The sequence below is a fragment of the Apium graveolens genome, chromosome 8 (assembly GCF_009905375.1).
Source record: "Apium graveolens cultivar Ventura chromosome 8, ASM990537v1, whole genome shotgun sequence".
Lineage (NCBI taxonomy): Eukaryota > Viridiplantae > Streptophyta > Magnoliopsida > Apiales > Apiaceae > Apium > Apium graveolens.
In genome coordinates, this window is record NC_133654.1 from 62,868,793 (window position 1) to 62,892,694 (window position 23,902).

Below are 23,902 nucleotides of genomic sequence, written 5' to 3' on the forward strand. Positions count from 1 at the left end.
AATATTCCTTCATCAGCCTTTGCATCAAAATTTCCTTTGTGATCAGATTGATTCCTTAAGATGTAACATTTGCAACCAAAGACATGTAGAAAGTTTAAAGTTGGTTTTCTTCTCTTGAATAATTGATAGGGAGTCATGTATTTTGCTTGATTGATTAGAGAAATATTCTGAGTGTAACATGCACAGTTAACAGCCTCAGCCCAAAAATAAGTTGGGAGTTTTGACTCCTCAAGCATTGTCCTTGCAGCTTCAATTAGTGATCTGTTCTTCCTTTCCACCACACCATTTTGTTGTGGAGTTCTTGGAGCTGAGAACTCATGCATGATCCCATTTTCTTCACAGAACATCTTCATGGTTGAATTCTTGAACTCAGTTCCATTGTCACTCCTAATATTCTTTACATTGAAATCAGGATGATTGTTGACTTGCTTGATATGATTGATGATGATTTCACTAGCTTCATCCTTTGATCCAAGAAAATAAACCCATGAAAACTTTGAGAAATCATCTACAATCACTAGGCAGTATCTTTTCCTTGAAATTGACAATACATTGACTGGTCCAAAAAGATCCATGTGTAGAAGTTGCAGTGGTTCATCAATTGCAGATTCAAGCTTCTTACTGATTGATACTTTCTTTTGCTTTCCTTTCTGACAAGCATCACACAGTCTATCCCTTGTAAATTCCACTAGAGGCATTCCTCTAACTAAGTCCTTTTTGACTAGATCATTCATTGTCTTGAAATTCAAATGGGACAGCTTCTTGTGTCATAGCCAACTTTCAACTGGACTTGCTTTGCTGAGAAGACAAGTAATGGATTCTGCATCTGTAGAGTTGAAATCAGCTAAGTACACATTCCCTTTTCTAACTCAGTTAGAACCACTTTATTGTCCTTTTTACTTGTGACAATACAGGCTTCAGAATTGAAGGAAACAGTATTCCCTCTGTCACATAGTTGACTGATGCTCAATAAATTGTGTTTGAGACCATCAACCAATGCAACTTCATCAATGATGACATTTTCTTTTGAAATCAAGCCATATCCCATAGTGAATCCTTTGCTGTCATCTCCAAAGGTTATGCTAGGGCCAGCTCTCTCCTTAAACTCTGTGAGCAGGGTGAAATCTCTTGTCATGTGTCTTGAACAACCACTGTCCAAGTACCATAGATTCCTTCTTTGTCCCTGCACACAACAAAATCAATCAAGTTGATTTTGGTACCCAAGTTTCCTTGGGTCCAGCCTTGTTAGTCTTTTTCCTAGACTTCATTCCTCCTGCATCTTTTGACTTAGGTAACTTTGGGTCAACCTTGGTCTCAGATGTGGTTGGTTGAAGTGTAGGGTTAGTCACAGAATCATTTAACACATTTGATTGAATTTGATAAGGCATAGGTTGTGCAAACATGTTATTCCACATAGGCATATTGTATGGCATTTGAGGCATACTAAATGCAGTAAAGTAAGGATTGTTAATGTATGGCATGTTTGCAAAATGTGCATGGGGATTCTGGTGAGACATAACAGGCATAACATGCAGAGGTGACATAAACATGTTAGGCATGGAGGGATTTGAAGGCATGGGAGCATTTTTAACAGATTTGCAATTATCAGATAGGTGATTAACACTTTTACAATGTACACAGCTTTTTCTAGGAGCATACCTATCAGGTGTGTAATTGTTATGTTTATTAATCCCTACCTTCCCATTTCTTTTAGATTTTCTTTTAGTTTCCTTCTTATCCTCAACCAACTTAAGCCTATCTTTCAACTGATCTAAAGTCATGTGTCCTATATTCACCTTACTGACATCTCTGGATGTGCTAGCTCCTTCTTTGACAAAGTTCTTGAGAGTTGAATCATTCTTTTTATTTTTAAAAGAACTTGCCTGTTTTAATTGATGAGCCTTCAACGGATGCTCCTTTTCTTCCTTTAACGGATAACTTTCATCATCCGTTGATTCCACATCCGTTGACAATCCATCAATTAATTCTAACTTCTTTTTGTTTTTCTTCCAGGCATCCTCACAGAATGATTCAATTCCCTGAACCTTGGCAATTTGAACACCAACATCCCTAGATGTTTTCCAGGGCTTAATTACCTCTTGCTCACTTTCTAACTGTTTAGAAAGAATTTCTACTTTCTTAACAGCTTCTTCTAGTTCACTCTCAACAGTCAAGCATTTAAGTTTAATCTTTTCAAGCTCAATTACCTGACTCTCTAACACAGAATTCCTATCACTTAAAAACACATTGTTTTCTTTAATCCTAGTGTTTTCTTTAGCTAGTGATTTAAGAGAAACACGCAAATAATATAATTCATTGGACATATCATTTATGGCTTCATTGCATTCATGTTTAGAAAGCTGAGAGAGATCAGTAGTAATTACCTGGTTGCTTGATGAACTAGTTTCATTTTCATCAGAATTAGCCATCAGGGCTAGGTTGACATATTCCACATCATCATCTTCATTTACCCCATCTGCTGCCCAATCATCTTGAGTGAGAAAAGCTCTTTCCTTTTGTTTGAGCAAATCAAAATACTTCCTTTTGTAATCAACTTGCTCAAATTTCTTTTTCTCAGAATTTGGCTTCCTACACTCACTTGCAAAGTGTCCACTAATGCCACAGTTGTAACATTTGAACTTTGATTTGTCCACCATGTATTTGTTTGGCTTAGTGAACTTTGTGTTTTTCCTGAACTTCATCTTTGCAAACCTCCTGGACAGAAAGGCCAGATGTTCATCAATATCATCAGATTCATCCTGACTGGAATTGTCTTCATCCTCAGCAACTTGCTCTTTACCCTTGCTTGATTCTGATTTGCTTGTGCCAATTTTGAGACTTGGCATTGTCTTTTCCTCATTTCTGGCTTCAACTTTTTCACTGTCAGCTACAAGTGCAACTGATCCTCCTTTTCTCTTTCCCTTTTCCAACAGCTCATCTTGCTCCATCTCAAGTTCATAAGTCTTCAAAATTCCATATAATCTTTCAAGTGTGAAGTCCTTATAATCTTGAGAATTTCTTAGAGAAACAGTCATAGGCTTCCATTCCTTTGGTAGAGACCTTAGAAATTTTAAATTGGAGTCCTTGACTTGGTACACTCTCCCATACAGCTTTAATCCATTCAATAGTTTCTGAAATCTGTTGAATGTATCATTCAATGATTCTCCTTCTTCAAAATGAAAATATTCATATTGTTGAATGAGAAGCTGCATTTTGTTTTCTCTAACTTGCTCAGTGCCTTCACAGATAAGCTGCACAGTATCCCAAATTTCCTTAGCAGTTTGGCTATTGATGACATTGTCAAACATATCTTGATCCAGGCCATTAAACAAAATGTTCATGGCTTTCTTGTCCTTGTGGACCTCTTCAATATCTTCAACAGTCCATTCTGCCTTTGGCTTGGGAATAGACTGTCCAACAGCAACTGTAGCAGTAGCAGCTGTGGCCACCTTGTGTGGGATGTGAGGACCATTCTCAATGCAGTTGATGTAGCTTTCATCTTGAGAGAGAAGATGTAAATGCATCTTCACCTTCCAGTGATGATAGTTATCTCTTTCTAGGATTGGAATCTTTACACCAATATCCTTCTTACTCATGATGTTAGCAGAATAGATCTTTAAACTCTTTGTATGTTAAGAGCTTGCTCTGATACCAATTGTTATTCCCAGTGGACTAACAATGAGATTTACAGAAGGGGGGTTGAATGTAAATCTCAAAACTTTTTCAAGTTTTGAGCAGTTTGTAAGGCTAAGTGTTTGAGTGATCAAATGTGTGTGAATTGCTTGGAGCTGATGTAGACAGATATATATTCAAACACAAATGTAATAAACACAAAGAACTTAAAAACTTTTCTGGTGGATTTGTTGTTCCACCAGAGATGTGTTATTTCAGAAAATCTGTGATTCAAAACTAAATCACAGCTGCTTCCTAGTACAAACTAGATGATTTTCTCTCTTGATATTTCTAAACAGCTCAGGGAAAATTCACACCTAATTACTAGCTACTACTTGGTTTATATAACACCAAGTTTACAAGTGAAGACAAAGATAAAGTATAATAAGACAATAGTTCTCCACTTGTTTCTGTTCCATTTTTATCCAGTGTAATATGGAATTATCTGTTGACTTTCCATTTTGAACCAGACTAAAAACGGCTGCTTTTTCTGCTGTTCCTGAAATAGGCTACCACATCTCTGTCAATCCATGTGCCTCTGTCAGCTTTGTTAACTGTCACTATCAACTGCTATGAGACTGAGCATTCGTTGAAGCTTTCATCCGTTGATGGCTTTATCCGTTGATGCTCTAGTAGTGCATCCGTTGAAGCTTTCATCCGTTGATGGCTTTATCCGTTGATGCTCTAGCAGTGGAAGCTTTATCCGTTGAAGCGTTAGAGACATCCGTTGAAGCTTAGTTTCTTATCCGTTGAAGGTCTTCAATATCCATTGACACTTCTTCACTTATACAAAATTACAAGGCATGAAATATTTACAATTAGCCCTCCTATTTGTACATCCATTAGTAGTCAACATGACTGATTATCTCCTAACAACATCTAAGAATTACAGCTTGAAACCAGAGAGTGAGATGTGCTACAATACCAAACTTATTGCTAAGTAAGGCTACTCCTTCAACGGATAGCCAAGATGGTCTTATCCGTTGAGGCTACAAACACTAGATTTCTACTTAAGTGTTTTGCTGAACTTATCATCAAACTAATACACATATTCCTAATAGTTGTGTTATTATCATGCTTTCATATGAACCCATGGTGACGATGAGTTCTATTATGTGCTAATCGTGATCATGGGATTCCAGAGGATTTACTATGGATTTCTTTAGTTAATTGTTTAATATCTTGGTATGTGGTGATAGTATGATATCTAGTATAGGTTGTGCTTATTCGTCTTATATGCGTCGCGAACATGTACGATAGCCTGTTAATCTCTTATAAAGCGACAGTGGATCTTGAGATTTAGAACTTGCCATGCTAGCATAAGTTCATGCGTTGTATGCATGATTAGTGGGTAACTCTAACCGTTTTACTTTCCCTGTGTAATCATCATGAATAACTTGTGCTTAAATCGTTATGTTGTCAAATTCTATAGACATATAGGGTCTCAACATAATTGATGCCTATTCAACTTCTATCTAATTTATGGATGCTTGGTAGAATGGTATTCGTACAACAAAAGTTGGCATTTATCAGTTTCGTGTTATTCGATAAATATCATCACCATTACATGCTAAGGTTAATAACAATAACTATTGAATGAAGTAGTAATGAAGTTAGGATCTCATGTGTGTTTAATATTGTTAATTCAAGTGTTTAATTCTCGTAGTTAATATTAGTTAACCAACCTTAATTGTTATTGTCTTGGCATTGAAGAATAATCATACATTAGTGAGTAAGTGTAATTAAATATAATTAATTAGAGTCTCTGTGGGAACGAACTAGAAATCATTCTATATTACTTGCGAACGCGTATACTTGCGTGAATTATTTAGCGCATGCTTTGTGCCTAACAATGTTTATATAGTAGCTTCCTATCTAAGGAAGAACCAAAGAAGGTAGAAGAAGCTTTGTTGGATCCTGATTGGATTTTAGCTATGCAGGAGGAGCTAAACCAATTTGAAAGGAATAAAGTATGGAAGCTGGTACCCAAGCCTAAAGAAAAGAATCCAATTGACACCAAATGGGTATTTAGAAATAAGATGGATGAAAATGGCATAGTGGTCAGAAACAAAGCTAGATTGGTTGCTAAGGGCTACTGTCAACAAGAAGGAATAGATTTTGATGAAACTTTTGCTCATGTTACAAGACTTGAAGCCATCAGAATTTTCTTAGCCTATACAGCCCATGCCAGTCAGCCTAAATGGAGATTTTGAGGAGGAAGTCTATGTCAGTCAGCCTCCTGGTTTTGAAGATCTAAATTTCCCAAATCATGTCTACTATCTTTTGAAAGCACTCTATGGACTGAAGCAAGCACCTAGAGCCTGGTATGACACTTTATCAAAGTTCCTTTTGGAAAATCACTTCACAAGAGGTACTGTGGATAAAACTTTATTCTTTAGAAATATTAATGGCTCTAGTATACTTGTTCAAATTTATGTAGATGATATTATATTTGGCTCTACAGATGAAAAACTTTGCAAAAAGTTTGCCAAATTGGTGCAAAGTAAGTATGAAATGAGCATGATGGGAGAACTAACTTACTTTCTTGGCCTACAAGTTAAACAAGTTAGTGATAGAATATTCATTAGTCAAACTAAATGCATTCATGATCTTTTAAAGAAGTTTGATCTAATAGATTGCACATTTGCAAAAACTCCCATGGCCACTGCAACTAAGCTTGAATTAAACACTACTGAAAAGTCTGTGGATATTTCAAGTTATAGAGGTATGGTTGGCTCACTTCTGTACTTAACAGCTAGTAGGCCAGATATAATGTTTGCTACTTGTCTTTGTGCTAAATTTCAGGATGATCCTAGAGAATCTCATTTAGTAGCTATAAAGAGAATTTTCAGATATCTCAAGGGAAAACCAAAACTTGGCATTTGGTACCCTAGAGATTCTGTTTTTGATCTAACTGGTTATTCAGATGCAGATTATGCAGGTTACAAAATAGACAGAAAAAGTACAACAGGAACCTGTCAATTTATAGGGAACAAGCTTGTGTCCTGGTTCAGTAAAAAACAAAATTCAGTCTCTACTTCTACAGCTGAAGCTGAATATATTGCTGTAGGCAGTTGCTGTGCACAAATTTTGTGGATGAAAAATCAATTGTTGGACTATGGTCTACAAGTGGATAGGATTCCCATTTTCTGTGATAACACAAGTGCAATTGCCATCACTGAAAATCCAGTACAGCATTCAAGGACAAAGCACATAGACATCAAGTACCACTTCATAAGGGAACATGTGATGAATGGTACTGTGGAGCTTCATTTTGTTCCAAGTGAAAAGCAGCTTGCAGATATATTTACCAAACCACTTGATGAATCCACCTTTTCAAGGTTGGTAAGTGAATTAGGTATGCTTAGTTTCTCTTGAATTATTTCAGATTTTTTTGCAAGTGGTTATGTAGCCAGAAATTTAATTGATTTTTCTGTTTTGGATGAAATTTCGCCTGTCAAAATTGTAGCACCCCCCCCAATTCCGGGGTCGGGGATTCGGGTTGTCACGAGTTCTATATCCCTTAACAACACTTAATCTTACCAATCAACCACTCTGTACTGCGTACTGTGACCCCACAATATACACACACTGCAAGTTATAATCTCAGAGATGAATACCCAAAAATAACACAAGTCATTTTATTCCACATAATAATCCATTACACCTCAAGAAGGTTCTGAATAAATTTACATTTCTTTGCCATTATTACAATTCATATTATACATAAGTCTGGTTCATCAATAGTTGAAAACCTAGCCTATTGGTAGCTCCTACCTCAGCTACGGCGGCATCAACGCTTCCAGAAAACTGCGGAACATTTTCTAACCGCTTGCGAATTGGAAGCTTGGTCCTGTTCATCTTGTCTATCTGATGTTGTGTGATGAAAGAAGAAAGCAAGGGTGAGTAACAAGCCCACCAAAATAATATGAATAATGATTTACAATATATGAGCATTCTCATAGTACTCATGAAAGTCTTGGTCAAGAAGAAATGAACCAAGTTTGATATCTTACCGCGACCAAGTCGCAAAATATTCAGTATATATGTATATATACTTTTCAAAATCTTGGAAGTCCTCTTCCATGCACAATATACATAGAGTTCCAGTTTATAACTGTATAAAATATCGTTGCAAGGTGATCTCATATATCTAACCTTGTCTCAACGTTTTTCTGAAAATCTTTGACATGCACAAGATAATCATTTACTAGATATAAGTTTAAAAGATGAAGTTACATGATACTCCAATATACTTATATCATTTCCGAGTACTACTTGAACTACCACCGTTCAATGTATAAATAGTTCATCCCATAGATTAAGTTACAAGACAAAGCTTGTATAGAATCAATCTTTAAAATATCATCAAAATAAAATGAAGTTGCGAGATACTTCATTTGATGCAAACATCATTTTGAAAACTTGACCCTGCCAACACTCAACAATCGCCCAACCGTAGCCTTTCTATCGAAGTGCTCTGAGTAGTGTTGCAGAAATATCCAATTGGATGATGAACTCATTACGGGAGTTTGCCGCGCCAGGAAGACCACTTACGATGATCAGTCGTAGTAGTGCAACCCCACCATTTTCTACATGCAGAGGAGAACCTGTCGGATTTACTTGTCAACCGAACACTGGACTCCTAAGGAATGGACCGTCTTAGCGGAACTTCCAGGCCATTTGGGCCAATATAATTAGGCTGGGCCGGCGCCACTCGACCACTTACGCCACTCCTAGTTCAGATGAAATCCATGACTCTGGAACGTAAAGCTCGTTCCCCCTTTCCCCAAGTAGAAACTTGTTGATACGACTCCACCCAGAAGTCGTATCTAGTTGGAAAGGAAAACTCACCGATATTTCCCAGGCGATGCCTGTTAATGGATTAACTTCTTCCAAGAATTTTACTTCCCGAGTGTTGGGTAAGTAATCAAAAACTCTTTTATCAAAATAGCAACCTTGTTGCGAATATAAAACACACCACAGAGCCGGATCCCTCAGGTTTTGAGCGGATATTTAAATCCCCTTTGAAAGGAAGATCTTAAATATAAAAATGAGTTTTGGGATCCGCTCTAACTTTTAAAATCATTTTGAAGACTCGCAAAACATTTTTATGTATGTTTGAAGTGATGCTGATTTAATAAAATTTATCAGTCCCAATATATTAGGAAATATCTGAATATTATTATTTAAATAATATTCTCATAAAGAATAATCTTTATAAAAATAATTGAAGTAGAAGTTTTAAAACTTATACTTGCAATGATTATTAAATAACCAAAGATATACTTATACGAAAGTACCATCTTTATTTGAATAATCAAAAGTGAGTTTGATCATCGACACATTATTCCTTAATAAAATAACGAATAATAATTAGTAATTAATCGGAGTCATAAGTCCTCGAATGAATATTCAAAATAATATTCATTAATAAAATAAACGGAGTCATAAACCCTCGAATAAATATTCAAAATAATATTCAATAATAAAATAAACGGGGTCATAAGCCCTCAAATGAATATTCAAAATAATATTCAATAATAAAATTAACGGGGTCATAAGCCCTCGAATGAATATTCAAAATAATATTCACTAATAAAATAAACGGGGTCATAAGCCCTCAAATGAATATTCAAAATAATATTTATTAATAAAATAAGGTTATCGAATAAACCTTATTTGATTCATAGTTTTAAAAACTATTCATATATATATATATATATATATTATACTCGGGAGCATCGACTCCCGGTTTTAGAACAAAGTTCACCTTTGGGTCCCCTATACTAAGGGTATATGCAAATTACCGCTTATCTCTAGCATAGGTATTATCAACTGAATCAACAGATATATGTATCAAGAATACGAAACAGGCATGCATATATACCATATCACATGCTACAATATATCGCAAGAGTTTGCTAATTAACCATCATGCATCTATCACAAGATAATACATATACATATGTATACATCACAACAATAGTATAACGGGTAGAAAACTTTCCTGAGCGACTGGGGGTTATAAATGGCTTGGGACGAGTCTGGTAACCTATAAACAACATATAAGTTGGAATTAAACCAAAGTCACTTATAAATCTATACTTTAACCAATTTAGACTCTAACGCTCGCTTTGCGCTTACTGATTCTCTTAAGTCGCTCGAGTACCCTCGGCTCCACCATTTTTAATAAATTAACCATTACGAGTTTTAAGGCGATTCTTTCACGAGTGTCTTACCAACTGCCTAACACACTTTACATAAATGTTTCATACTCCAATTAGTTTTTAAGGTCCTTAACCAAGGTTTCAAAGTAAGGCGAGGGGGAATGATTCGTTCGCGAAATGTCGTTACTTAAAACGGCCGTTTCTCCTAAATCGTACATCGGAATCAAACGAACTACATATCAAAACGAAGCTCGTAACATGAACTATCTAATAATGGCAATGGTCAAAACCTAACAGTGAGTTCACTGGTCCTAATGTTAAGAACAAAAACAGTCTAAAGTAAATCGGACATTACGACGGCTATGTTTACGCGATTACCCAAATTTAAAACACTCCAATTCAACCCACAATCAATCCACAATAACAACCCAATCAAAAATCCATCCATACTACATCATAACAGCCCCAAAAACTCAACATTAACAATTTATACTTATTCTTAAACTTGAATTTAACTACACTTAAGTTCATTACTCAACAATCCAAGAATTACCACTCCAAAACTTCACAAAACTAACTAATCTCTACATTCACAACAAACAAGCCTCCCATGAATTAAAATCAACAAAACTAAACCTAATTACGAAAATAAAGTTAGGGTTTGGAGGGGTTATACCTTCCTTGGAGAGTGGAGAATCAAGAGAATGGCTTGGAATCACCCTTAAAGTCCTTATCCAAGCTTAAACTAAACAAAACTTCAAGAACAAAAATTTTAGTTCTTGAAAAAAACTATTCACCATCTTCTTCCATGATTTTTAGGAAGAGATTGTGAATGATTTAGGAGCTCAAACTTATAGGATATCCATAACTATGCATAAGGAGTCTTAGATAATTTCCTTGTGATTTAACAATGCTTGCAACTTGATTTTTGATTTTCTTGCTTTGGAAAAGAAGAAAAAGCCGAGAGCATGGAAGAAGAAAGGTGAGAAAATGTTGTGTTTTTGGTGAAAATGAATTGTTGGCTTGGTTGGTTGATTTTTTTTGATTTGTTTTGTTTTGTTTTATTACCTTTTTACCATGGTAACTTTTGTGTGGTTCAAATTCAACCAACAACACACTTGCTTGGTCATGCTTATGTCACCATGTGATGTCACCCTCCCTCCTTTGTCCTCTTCTCATTGGTTTGATGACATCATCCCCACTAATCTCTTTGATTAGCTTTTAATTATTTGGCTAATGACCGCTGATCTGTTATACGGTTCGCTTAACTTTCGTTTTCATTTATCGTTTGAGAGATCATACCCGGGATCTTATTACTTAGGTTCCCTTAACCTTTCTCAATACATTATATTCCTTTTTATGATCCTCTATTAAAATCCTTGAATTTAAATCCTTTTTATCCTGTTACCTTATACTCAATTCTTTCGATATCTGGTGGATTTTCGGGAAAAATCAAAAGGTTCAAATTTGGATTCTGACGATCTTTATATACACTTATATATCATATAGAGTACTAATAAAATCTCAGAATATCCATAAAAGAACCCCTACATAGTGTGGCATGAACAGTTTTCTTATTCAGCAATATCAGCAAAACACTATTCATAAGGGTTACAAAAAAGTTCAAAATTTTGGGGTTATTACAGTCTCCCCTCCTTAAAAGGATTCCATCCCGGAATCAAATAGAAAACAAATGGGGGTACTTTTCTAGAATTGCGCTCTCTAGTTCCCAAGTTGATTCTTCTACATTATGATTCTGCCATAGCACTCTGACTAGCTTGATCACTTTGTTCCGAAGCACCTGCTCCTTCTTATCCATAATCTTTACTGGTTTCTCCACGTAAGTCAGATATGGTTGCATATCCACATGCTCGTACTCCACTATGTGTCTGGCATCCTGATGATACTTCCTTAGCATTGACATATGGAACACATTATGAACTTGTTGTAGGTTCGGGGGTAAGGCTAGCTCGTAAGCCAACTTCCCAATCCGTCTTAGTATCTCAAAAGGTCCAATGTATCTTGGGCTTAGTTTTCCTTTCTTTCCAAATCTCATTAACCCCTTCCAAGGGGATACTTTTAGTAGTACTAAGTCCCCTACTCCATACTCCTTGTCCTTTCGGGCTAGGTCAGCATATTTCTTCTGTCTGTCTTGGGCTGCTACTAGCCGTCCTCTGATTAAATCTATTATATTCTTGGTCCTTTGGACCACTGGTGGTCCGAGCATCTTGCGCTCTACAACTTCATCCTAACATAAGGGAGATCGACATTGTCTTCCCTCAAAGATCTCATAAGACGACATCTCAATACCTAACATACGATCTATTATCGTGAGAAAACTCATCCGCGTTAAGTGATCATTCCAAATTCTTCCAAGTCTATTGCATAGACTCTTATTATAGCTTTTAGCATTAGAGCTTTTGCTTCTCAATACCCATTCATTTCCAGTTCGTAATCGCTACTACCTTCCATTCCTAATATTATACTGGTTACACCTTTGCTTGTTAGCGTTCTATAACCTTTTAATAATCGCGTCAACCTTAGTATCACGAACGTGTTAGAATCGGAATACCACCATACTTGGTACCACTTCCTCTCTAGCTGCCTCCATCTTCGAAAGCTTGGTCCTTCATATAGAAGTAAAAGAATTTATTAAGAGATCACTATGATCATGAACACTTGTTATATCGCATAGTTAGTACAGAAGGTGGCCAGCCTTTAGTACTTGACAAGCAATTAAACAATAGATGGTATCCTACTCGGCTTCTATCACACAGATAGATAGTCTTTCGGCAATACCTCCCCTTCCGGAAGGGTTGTTCTTCTCAGTTTATATGAAATGAAAAGAAGAGAAAAGAATGAATTGAAGAGAATTGTATATATGAAAAATATACTGCCACAAAATATCTGGCTTGGAATCTACCTCTGAACTATAGAGGTTTAACATAGGAGAACAAAACATATATGTATATAAATCCACATCAAATATAATAGCATCACATTTCACATGCTTAAATATTTACTATTCCATCCATCATTCTATGGACCCATGCTCTTGCTCGAGCTTATACACAATCACCTTCGAAACTCCCTCGACATCGAAAATCGAATCTGGAATCTCATTTTATACATCATCGTTACTAGAATTCTATGCTTGCACCGCAACCTTCCTCGTATAGTAATACGACTCTCTATTGATAAGAAGGAATAAGTATTCAATAGGTAGACAATCTACTTAATTAGTCTATCAATGATAACTTATACACCACCACGACCCGATTAGTGGTACTCAATCTCAACATCCATTCCCATACAACTCTCATGGTTGTAATCGACTCATTACTCGCAGAATCATTGCTGCATTACTATGGTTCACCACTGACCTACTGTCGTAATTCACTTTCCATGAAATTTTAATATCTAACCATACGGAGTCCATACATGTCGTATAGAATTCTTCTAAGGAGTTAACATAATCACCATTCATAATTCACGAAGAACACTCCTGATCCTGACATACATACATGACATGAAGCATATAAAATTGCAGAAGAGTTTCAACCAAAGCACCGATAGCAGGTTAATACCATTCTTAATCATATGCCTTCAATAGAAGACTTAACTCAAAGGTTCGTCTAGTCCTTTTTGAAACATGGTCCTGACTTATCTCAAGATAGTACCTTCTGAGATAGATAGCCCGCTCATGGCGATTACACGAATTAAACCTTTACCAACTACTATTACGGTTGGGTATTGCACAGTCATCAGAAGGAATGTCAATCTTCCAAACCATAATACAACCATCATAGCTTTAACCATCATCACTGTATTCCTTTGGCACAAGAGCCTATAATTATCCTCTTACCTTTAAAGTATCGGCCACCTCTTTGGCTTTTCCTGATAGTAAAATTTCCTTACAGTCAATGTCGTTTGAACGATCTCCAACTAAATTTTCTACCTCATTTCCAATCACTGCTTGTGTGAAGATGTTTTCCTTAAAATCTGATGAGTAAAAAAAAAATACCACCATTTTTCCATAAGTTATTGCCTCAGTCTTTAGAGGTTAATCATTGTCACGACTGACTCTCGATCGTACTTAGGACGTCTCTTATCTTGGGTCCTTCTTGTTTTCACCATTCTTGACCTTTGTTGGGTTCAATCTATACTTTCTCATGGTTTAACATGTGCCCCACTTGGCATTATTTTTATTACGTCATATTTCCTTTATCAAAATTTCTATTCTTGAGAATTTTGAATATTACCTTTCTCCTTGTAAAACCTCTAAGGTTATCCTTGAATCGTTCCTCCTGTATTCCCTAGATACAGGGCATATCAAAATACCCTATACAAATACTAGAACCATTGTCTATATGTTTCTGAAAAAAAATTCTCCACTGATACTTAAAGGTTGTTATTACCTTAATCTTTTCCAATTCATACTGTCAAAACTCATACTATCCCTATTAAGGGTGAAATGCCAACTTTTATGCATTCCCCTAGGATTCATTTTAAGTTACCGATGTTCTATCTTTAATTCCACCTTTAAAAAGGTACATGCATCCTTTCATGGATAAATCAAGTCATATATTCCTGATAAGGGTGTCTTATTCAATCATTTCCACCTCGATAGTATATGTCTAATTTCATAATAACATATGTATTCAAAATGAGGTCAATCAATATGGCCTCCAAAAGATAACAACAGTTATCCACCTTTCTTGCCTAATTTGGTAACGATAACAAGGATGTTCTGGAAGATATTGGTCGTGTTCAACGTGAACTTCTTCTTAATAATTCCTTATTTACTTTTGTTGTTTATCTCAACAGTCACCTCAATGCTGGGATATCTTTCATACCTGGCGTCTCCCTTTCTGGGTATCAAGCCACTGGTCTTACACTTCACATTCTTGAAGGTCACTTCCTTCATCCAATTTTCCTAATTTCTTACTTCCTTGTCTCCTCAGTCTATCCGCGTGTCATTATTTATCCTTCGAACTATCTCAAGGTTTCCTCGAATCTTCAAACATCACATCGTTCTGGGATTCTTGTCATCAGAACGAATCTTGACAACTTTTACAACTTAGCTTCATATTTCATCATACTCGTCCGCCTTTGTTCTGGCTCTAAAGCTTTTACACTCTCTCCATAACCTTGGGAATTACTTTCCTGAAAACAATTGACTGAACTTTAATCAGTTTATTATAATCTCTTGCTCCGTGCCTTTCTTGGCTTTTCACCAGCGGGTGGCCTCTCTCTTGGGAGGGTAAGCGACAAAAACAGTCTTTTGCGCTTCATCAATCATTTAGAATATAAAATCATTTCTCTATTTCCTTTAGCCAGGCTCTTGCCTCGGCTAGGTCAGCTTGTTCCTTGGAACTCTGAGAGCTTAGCGACTTAAAGGTCCTGAAAAAAATTTCTCACCGCATTGTTTCCTCAAGGTGGTGGTTGGAAATAAAAGTATAAGTTCTGTTTAGATAGGTCCATGAATTTCCCAATAGGAGTACCATCCTGGTTCTTCCTATCTTGCTCGACTTCTGTTTTCTCAGTCTAAATATTTCTTCCTACTCCCCATAATTGGGGTCATCTTTTAATTTAAAATCCTTATTTTCCACTTCATTATATTCTGGGTTCCTTATACCTTAATTACGACCTCCCTGATTATCACATTCAAGGTTTTCCCCTAATCTTATTCCTCATGGGGCATAATGCTTGGGAAAATTTTTTGAGAACCTCTGGATATTTGTCTTACTTACTTTGCTTAAATCTTTCCCTCGTATAATCCTTGCATGATTGCAAATTATGAATTCTCAAGTTCTATAAACTTCATGAAACTATTAAGTGCTGATAGTGCAACTAACAATATGAACTTATCACAAACAAACTGATCTGAACTGAAATTAACGAATATATACATAACCATTTGTTCGAGGGTACAACAACTGAACACATTAAAGAAAATTACATCATTTGATCTGATCGCTTCTATCCCAAAAGTACTACCATAGATAATCATCTAGTCATTAAAACTAATCATTCATAACTTAGGCTAATCCTCCAAAAGCGGTGCTACATGAAATTCTGGTCAGATTGCTCAGACTCTGCACACTACCATGGATCAAGAAATGTGGGCACGCACGACATCCCTAACCTGCTCCATTAAAGCGGTGATGAGGTCTAGGATAGTTGCAAGTAGAGCTGGATCAATCTGACCCTCAAGATAGCCTCTAGCTGTAACACGGGTGGTAGCCTCAATCCTTTCCATGCTATGAGCTAATCCTGCCGGAAGTACCCCGCCCTCAATCCTTGCTGCAGTAAGTCGATCCAACAGATCACTCCTAGCATTACAGGCCTCAGACAGGCCACCCAAAGTCATATAATAATTGGCGATAAGAGAAGCCTGAGTGGTTGCATCTAGCAGTCCATGGGGTGCAGGTGGTGCAGGCCCAGGGGATCCAAATGGATAACCAAGCACGGTATCAGGTGACAATGGTGCAGGAGATAAAGGTGGCATTTCCTCAGTAGGTGCTGGGCTCTGTATAGGGGAGGGAACGGGAATTGGTGGAACCTCATGGATGTCTTCAGGAACCTCTGGAAGAGGGTCTGATACTAGTGTAATTGGTACCGTGGAAGGCCCCACTCCTTCCCTCATTAACCTTTGTGCCCTTGGTAACTCTTCATCCTCTAGTGCCACCCTCGCGGCCGTTCTTGCTCTGGTAGTCGCCCTGACTACGGTCATCAATTCCTCAGCGGTCCTCTCTTCATTCTCGTCAGGATCCTCCACGAGATCCTCCTCAAGAACAATCCCTTCTGGGATAACATCCTCAACCGCAACATTCTCAATATGAATCTCATCTGGTCCCTCGTTAGGGTACTCTATCAGATTCACAATTTGATCTCCAACATGTAATAAAACATCCTCATGCTGATGCTCCTGAACCTCAGGGTTCGGTGCCATGCTGCCCTATACGAGAACGAACTATGTTACTATCATAATATTTATAAGGGTTCCCGTAAGGGTTTTAACTGTCAGTACTACGTTAAGTAGTCTGACCATGAACTTGGCAAGAGTTCTTCTTATCTGAGTGAACTTATTATCTTAACGTCACATCATCTCTGGGGTTTATAACCCTTAGCTCTGATACCATTTCTGTAGCACCCCCCAAATCCGGGGTCGGGAATTCGGGTTGTCACGAGTTCCATATCCCTTAACAACACTTAATCTTAACAATCCACCACTCTGTACTGCGTACTGTGACCTCACAATATACACACACACACCGCAAGTTATAGTCTCAGAGATGAATACCCAAAAATAACACAAGTCATTTTATTCCACATAATAAGCCATTACACCTCAAGAAGGTTCTGAATAAATTTACATTTCTTTGCCATTATTACAATTCATATTATACATAAGTCTGGTTCATCAATAGTTGAAAACCTAGCCTATTGGTAGCTCCTACCTCAGCTACAGCGGCATCAACGCTTCCAGAAAACTGCGGAACATTTTCTAACCGCTTGCGAATTGGAAGCTTGGTCTTGTTCATCTTGTCTATCTGATGTTGTGTGATGAAAGAAGAAAGCAAGGGTGAGCAACAAGCCCACCAAAATAATATGTATAATGATTTACAATATATGAGCATTCTCATAGTACTCATGAAAGTCTTGGTCAAGAAGAAATGAACCAAGTTTGATATCTTACCGCGACCAAGTCGCAAAATATTCAGTATATATGTATATATACTTTTCAAAATCTTGGAAGTCCTCTTCCATGCACAATATACACAGAGTTTCAGTTTATAACTGTATAAAATATCGTTGCAAGGTGATCTCATATATCTAACCTTGTCTCAACGTTTTTCTGAAAATCTTTGACATGCACAAGATAATCATTTACTAGATATAAGTTTAAAAGATGAAGTTACAAGATACTCCAAAATACTTATATCTTTTCCGAATACTACTTGAACTACCACCGTTCAATGTATAAATAGTTCATCCCATAGATTAAGCTACAAGACAAAGCTTGTATAGAATCAATCTTTAAAATATCATCAAAATAAAATAAAGTTACGAGATACTTCATTTGATGCAAACATCATTTTGAAAACTTGACCCTGCCAACACTCAACAATCGCCCAACCGTAGCCTTTCTATCGAAGTGCTTTGGGTAGTGTTGCAGAAATATCCAATTGGATGAAGAACTCATTACGGGAGTTTGCCGCGCCAGGAAGACCACTTACGATGATCAGTCATAGTAGTGCAACCCCACCATTTTCTACATGTAGAGGAGAACCTGTCGGATTTAATTGTCAACCGAACACTGGACTCCTAAGGAATGGACCGTCTTAGCGGAACTTCCAGGCCATTTGGGCCAATATAATTAGGCTGGGCCGGCGCCACTCGACCACTTACGCCACTCCTAGTTCAGATGAAATCCATGACTCTGAAACGTAAAGCTCGTTCCCCCTTTCCCCAAGTAGAAACTTGTTGATACGACTCCACCCAGAAGTCGTATCTAGTTGGAAAGAAAAACTCGCCGATATTTCCCAGGCGATGCCTGTTAATGGATTAACTTGTTCCAAGAATTTTACTTCCCAAGTGTTGGGTAAGTAATCAAAAACTCTTTTATCAAAATAGCAACCTTGTTGCGAATATAAAACACACCACAGAGCCGGATCCCTCAGGTTTTGAGCGGATATTTAAATCCCCTTTGAAAGGAAGATCTTAAATATAAAAATGAGTTTTGGGATCTGCTCTAACTTTTAAAATCATTTTGAAGACTCGCAAAACATTTTTAAGAATGTTTGGAGTGATGCTGATTTAATAAAATAAATCAGTCCCAATATATTAGGAAATATCTGAATATTAATATTTAAATAATATTATCATAAAGAATAATCTTTATAAAAATAATTGAAGTAGAAGTTTTAAAACTTATACTTGCAATGATTATTAAATAACCAAAGATATACTTATACGAAAGTACCATCTTTATTTGAATAATCAAAAGTGAGTTTGATCATCGACACATTATTCCTTAATAAAATAAAGAATAATAATTATTAATTAATCGGAGTCATAAGTCCTCGAATGAATATTCAAAATAATATTCATTAATAAAATAAACGGAGTCATAAACCCTCGAATGAATATTCAAAATAATATTCAATAATAAAATAAACGGGGTCATAAGCCCTCGAATGAATATTCAAAATAATATTCAATAATAAAATAAACGGGGTCATAAGCCCTCGAATGAATATTCAAAATAATATTCAATAATAAAATAAACGGGGTCATAAGCCCTCGAATGAATATTCAAAATAATATTCAATAATAAAATAAACGGGGTCATAAGCCCTCGAATGAATATTCAAAATAATAGTCATTAATAAAATAAGGTTATCGAATAAACCTTATTTGATTCATAGTTTTAAAAACTATTCATATATATATAAATATATATATATATTATACTCGGGAGCATCGACTCCCGGTTTTAGAACAAAGTTCACCTTTGGGTCCCCTATACTAAGGGTATATGCAAATTACCGCTTATCTCTAGCATTGGTATTATCAACTGAATCAACAGATATATGTATCAAGAATACGAAACAGGCATGCATATATACCATATCACATGCTACAATATATCGCAAGAGTTTGCTAATTAACCATCATGCATCTATCACAAGATAATGCATATACATATGTATACATCACAACAACAGTATAACGGGTAAAAAACTTGCCTGAGCGACTGGGGGTTATAAATGGCTTGGGACGAGTCTGGTAACCTATAAACAACATATAAGTTGGAATTAAACCAAAGTCACTTATAAATCTATACTTTAACCAATTTAGACTCTAACGCTCGCTTTGCGCTTACTGATTCTCTTAAGTCGCTCGAGTACCCTCGGCTCCACCATTTTTAATAAATTAACCATTACGAGTTTTAAGGCAATTCTTTTGCGAGTATCTTACCAACTCCCTAACACACCTTACATAAATGTTTCATACTCCAATTAGTCCTTTAAGGTCCTTAACCAAGGTTTCAAAGTAAGGCGAGGGGGAATGATTCGTTCGCGAAATGTCATTACTTAAAATGGCTGTTTCTCCTAAACCGTACATCGGAATCAAACGAACTACATATCAAAACGAAGCTCGTAACATGAACTATCTAATCATGGCAATGGTCAAAACCTAGCAGTGAGTTCACGGGTCATAATGTTAAGAACAAAAACAGTCTAAAGTAAATCGGACATTATGACGGCTATGTTTACGCGATTACCCAAATTTAAAACACTCCAATTCAACCCACAATCAATCCACAATCACAACCCAATCAAAACTCCATCCATACTACATCATAACAGCCCCAACAACTCAACATTAATAATTTATACTTATTCTTAAACTTGAATTTAACTACACTTAAGTTCATTACTCAATAATCCAAGAATTACCACTCCGAAACTTCACAAAACTAACTAATCTCTACATTCACAACAAGCAAGCCTCCCATGAATTAAAATCAACAAAACTAAACGTAATTAATCAAATAAAGTTAGGGTTTGGAGGGGTTATACCTTCCCTGGAGAGTGGAGAATCAAGAGAATGGCTTGGAATCACCCTTAAAGTCCTTATCCAAGCTTAAACTAAACAAAACTTCAAGAACAAAAATTTTAGTTCTTGAAAAACACTATTCACCATCTTCTTCCATGATTTTTAGGAAGATATTGTGAATGATTTAGGAGCTCAAACTTATAGGATATCCATAACTATGCATAAGGAGTCTTAGATAATTACCTTGTGATTTAACAATGCTTGGAACTTGATTTTTGATTTTCTTGCTTTGGAAAAGAAGAAAAAGCCGAGAGCATGGAAGAAGAAAGGTGAGAAAATGTTGTGTTTTTGGTGAAAATGAATTGTTGGCTTGGTTGGTTGATTTTTTTGATTTGTTTTGTTTTGTTTTATTACCTTTTTACCATGGTAACTTTTGTGTGGTTCGAATTCAACCAACACACTTGCTTGGTCATGCTTATGTCACCATGTGATGTCACCCTCCCTTCTTTGTCCTCTTCTCATTGGTTTGATGACATCATCCCCACTAATCTCTTTGATTAGCTTTTAATTATTTGGCTAATGACCGCTGATCTGTTATACGGTTCGCTTAACTTTCATTTTCGTTTATCGTTTGAGGGATCATACCCGGGATCTTATTACTTAGGTTCCCTTAACCTTTCTCAATACATTATATTCCTTTTTATGATCCTCTATTAAAATCCTTGAATTTAAATCCTTTTTATCCTGTTACCTTATACTCAATTCTTTCGATATCTGGTGGATTTTCGGTGTTATGGATAAAAAGCTAAGGTTACTACTTGCTGTATTTAATACTAAGATTCATGAGCTCAAGGCCTTTAATGGCTGCTCTCGTACTTCGTAGCTTAATTCTGCCTTTACGAGATGCCTACGTATCTCTGTGAATTAGAGAATCAAGCCAAAAAACGTAGTTCTGATTTGTGGGGTGAGGCCCCTTATATAGATGTGGGAGTCCTTGAATTGGACTTGGTATAGGAGACTTGGTGGACAAGCCTCTGAATTAGGATAGACTTAGGAGTCCTAGGAAGTAGGAAGCTGATTCCTTATCCTTTTAGGTCCCCTTGAGGCTAATCTATAAGGATTTATATCCTTATCGGGACTCTTCTCAATAGCTGATTTTTCCCTTATTAATTAATTACGAAATTAATTAATAATTAGGGCTTTTGGGCCTTTTTTATTCCATCAGGCCTGATCTGGTCCATCAGGCTTAACCTTTCTGGTTTGAGTTTCATATATCTTTTTATTGGGCCTAGCAGCCCACAGCTTGTACAATTAATGCAGTATTTAATTATACAATCATAATTTAACCCTATCATTTGCCCCCCAACTTTTGGGAAACATTGAATAGGTTTCGCAGAAGTTAAGTCTATTTGTTCCCTTACAGGGTTTCGTTTTTCCGTAAAGTGTGGAGCGACCTACACGTTTACAACGAATTTTTCCTTTTATTTAGGAATTATTTTGATTTCCAGGAATTTTTCCCTTATTTCCGGGATTTTTCCCTAATTGCTGGAATTTTCCCTAATTTTTCTGGGATTTTCCCTAATTTTTCTGGGATTTTTCCTTATTTTTCTGGGATTTATCCTTAATTTCTGGATTTTTCCCTTAATTTCTGGATTTTTCCCTTAATTTCTGGGATTTATCCTTAATTTCTGGAATTTTCCCTTAATTTCTGGGATTTATCCTTAATTTCTGGATTTTCCCTTAATTTCTGGATTTTTCCCTTAATTTCTGGGATTTATCCTTAATTTCTGGATTTTTTCCCTTAATTTCTGGGATTTATCCTTAATTTCTGGATTTATTCCTTATTTCTGAAAACATTAACATTTTTCAGAAACTATTTAAGGAATTTCCTTATTTTTTGTAATTTTCCAGGATTTTTTCTTCCCTTTTTCTTCCTTTTCTCTCTCTTTTTTTTTTTTTTTTTTTTTTATACAATTTTCGACCAGGAATCCATTCGACCAGGATCCTGGTCGAATTAGCCTTTGTTGTGCCTTGGTCGAAGGGAATTCGAGGAGGATACATTCGATCTCACTTCCTGGTCGAATTTCGACCAGGATTTTTGCTTTTTTTTTTAATATTTTTTTTTATTTTTTTATTTTTTCGAGCAGAAATTTTCGACTAGGAATTTTCGTCCCTTTCGGTCAGGATTCCTGTGTTTCTGACCGAATTAACCACCTTTCTTGCCTTGGTCGAGGCTATTTCGAGCAGGATTGGTTCGGCCAGGATTCCTTCGTATTTCTTGGTCGAACGGGTCTAAATCCTGATCGAATTAAGTCTGGTTTTGAGCCTTGATCGAATTCTATTCGACCTTAAGCATTTCGATCAGGAATTCTTATGATTTCTGGTTGAGCTGGGTCAAGAAGCAGGGTTAAAAATTATTCCGGTATTTTCGACCAAGAATTTTGGTCAGAATTTTTTCTTGACCGAATTAGCCCCTTTTTTCAGCCCTGGTCGAAGGAAATTCTACCTCAATTCATTCGACTAGGATTTTAAGGCAAGTCCTGATCGAATTAGGTAAAGGGTACCAACTTTTTATTTCTAACTTTCCTGGGCCTCTATCTTGGGCCATCCCTTTTTCTGATTAGATTTTCTTGGGCCAACCCTTTAGTGGGTTTTAATCCTGGGCCTATTCCCTAATAAATCTGGGTTTTCCCTTTTGGGCCTTTGATTTTCAACTAAATGGGCCCTTTTCTGGGCTAGTTTTATTGGGCTAATCTTTGGGCCCTCTGTTTTTAACTGGGCTTTTCTTTCACCCCTCTTAAAAAGGTATTTGGGCCTCAAACATGGCTTTTATACCTGGGCCTTAGTTCTGGGCCTTTATCTTTAAGCCCAAATTCCAGGTTCTTCTAAGGTTTTTCTGGATTCTTCTAGAATCTTTTAAAAATTAAAATTTTTCACTTGGTTTTTCCAGGAACTTCTTGGATAGTTCCAGAACCTTCTAAGCTTTGGGCCCAAATGGGCTTTTTAAGGCCCATTATCCCCCTTCCTTGGCTATATAAAGGTGGGGTGAGAGTTTGATTTCTCCACACCTCTCATTTCACCTCTCTACTCATTCTACAACTTCTCCTCATCCTTCCTCCAACTTTCTAACCTTTCCTCTCTCAAATCCCCTCCTTTAGTTTTCCAACCTCTCCTTCCTAGCTTTACTAATGGCTAACAAGAGTTCTGAGAGGGCGGCCAAGATAGCCTCGGCTTCAAAACGAGGTAAGGATATCGAGATCCATTCTTCATATATGTCTTTAATCGATATGATTAACACTAGGGGGGATGAATATCCCTCCACTGCACATCTCGACTCTTTTAATCATTGTAATACTTGGCACAACATAGATTTCAATAAACTAAATGCTCGTTATAACGTCCTTCCTCCCCTTAGATTAGTTCCAGTCTCTGGTGGTGATCGTACTTGCCACTGGAGACCCGATACTCTCTTCATTTACACAGATGCCCTT

General features: G+C 36.6%; 1 protein-coding gene across 1 annotated transcript in view; it reads left to right on the forward strand.

Annotated features, from left to right (window-relative positions):
* Positions 1-23,902, forward strand: part of LOC141679640 (uncharacterized) — a 41,646-nt gene that overhangs the window by 16,146 nt on the left and 1,598 nt on the right. The gene's annotated exons all lie outside the window — the stretch shown is intronic.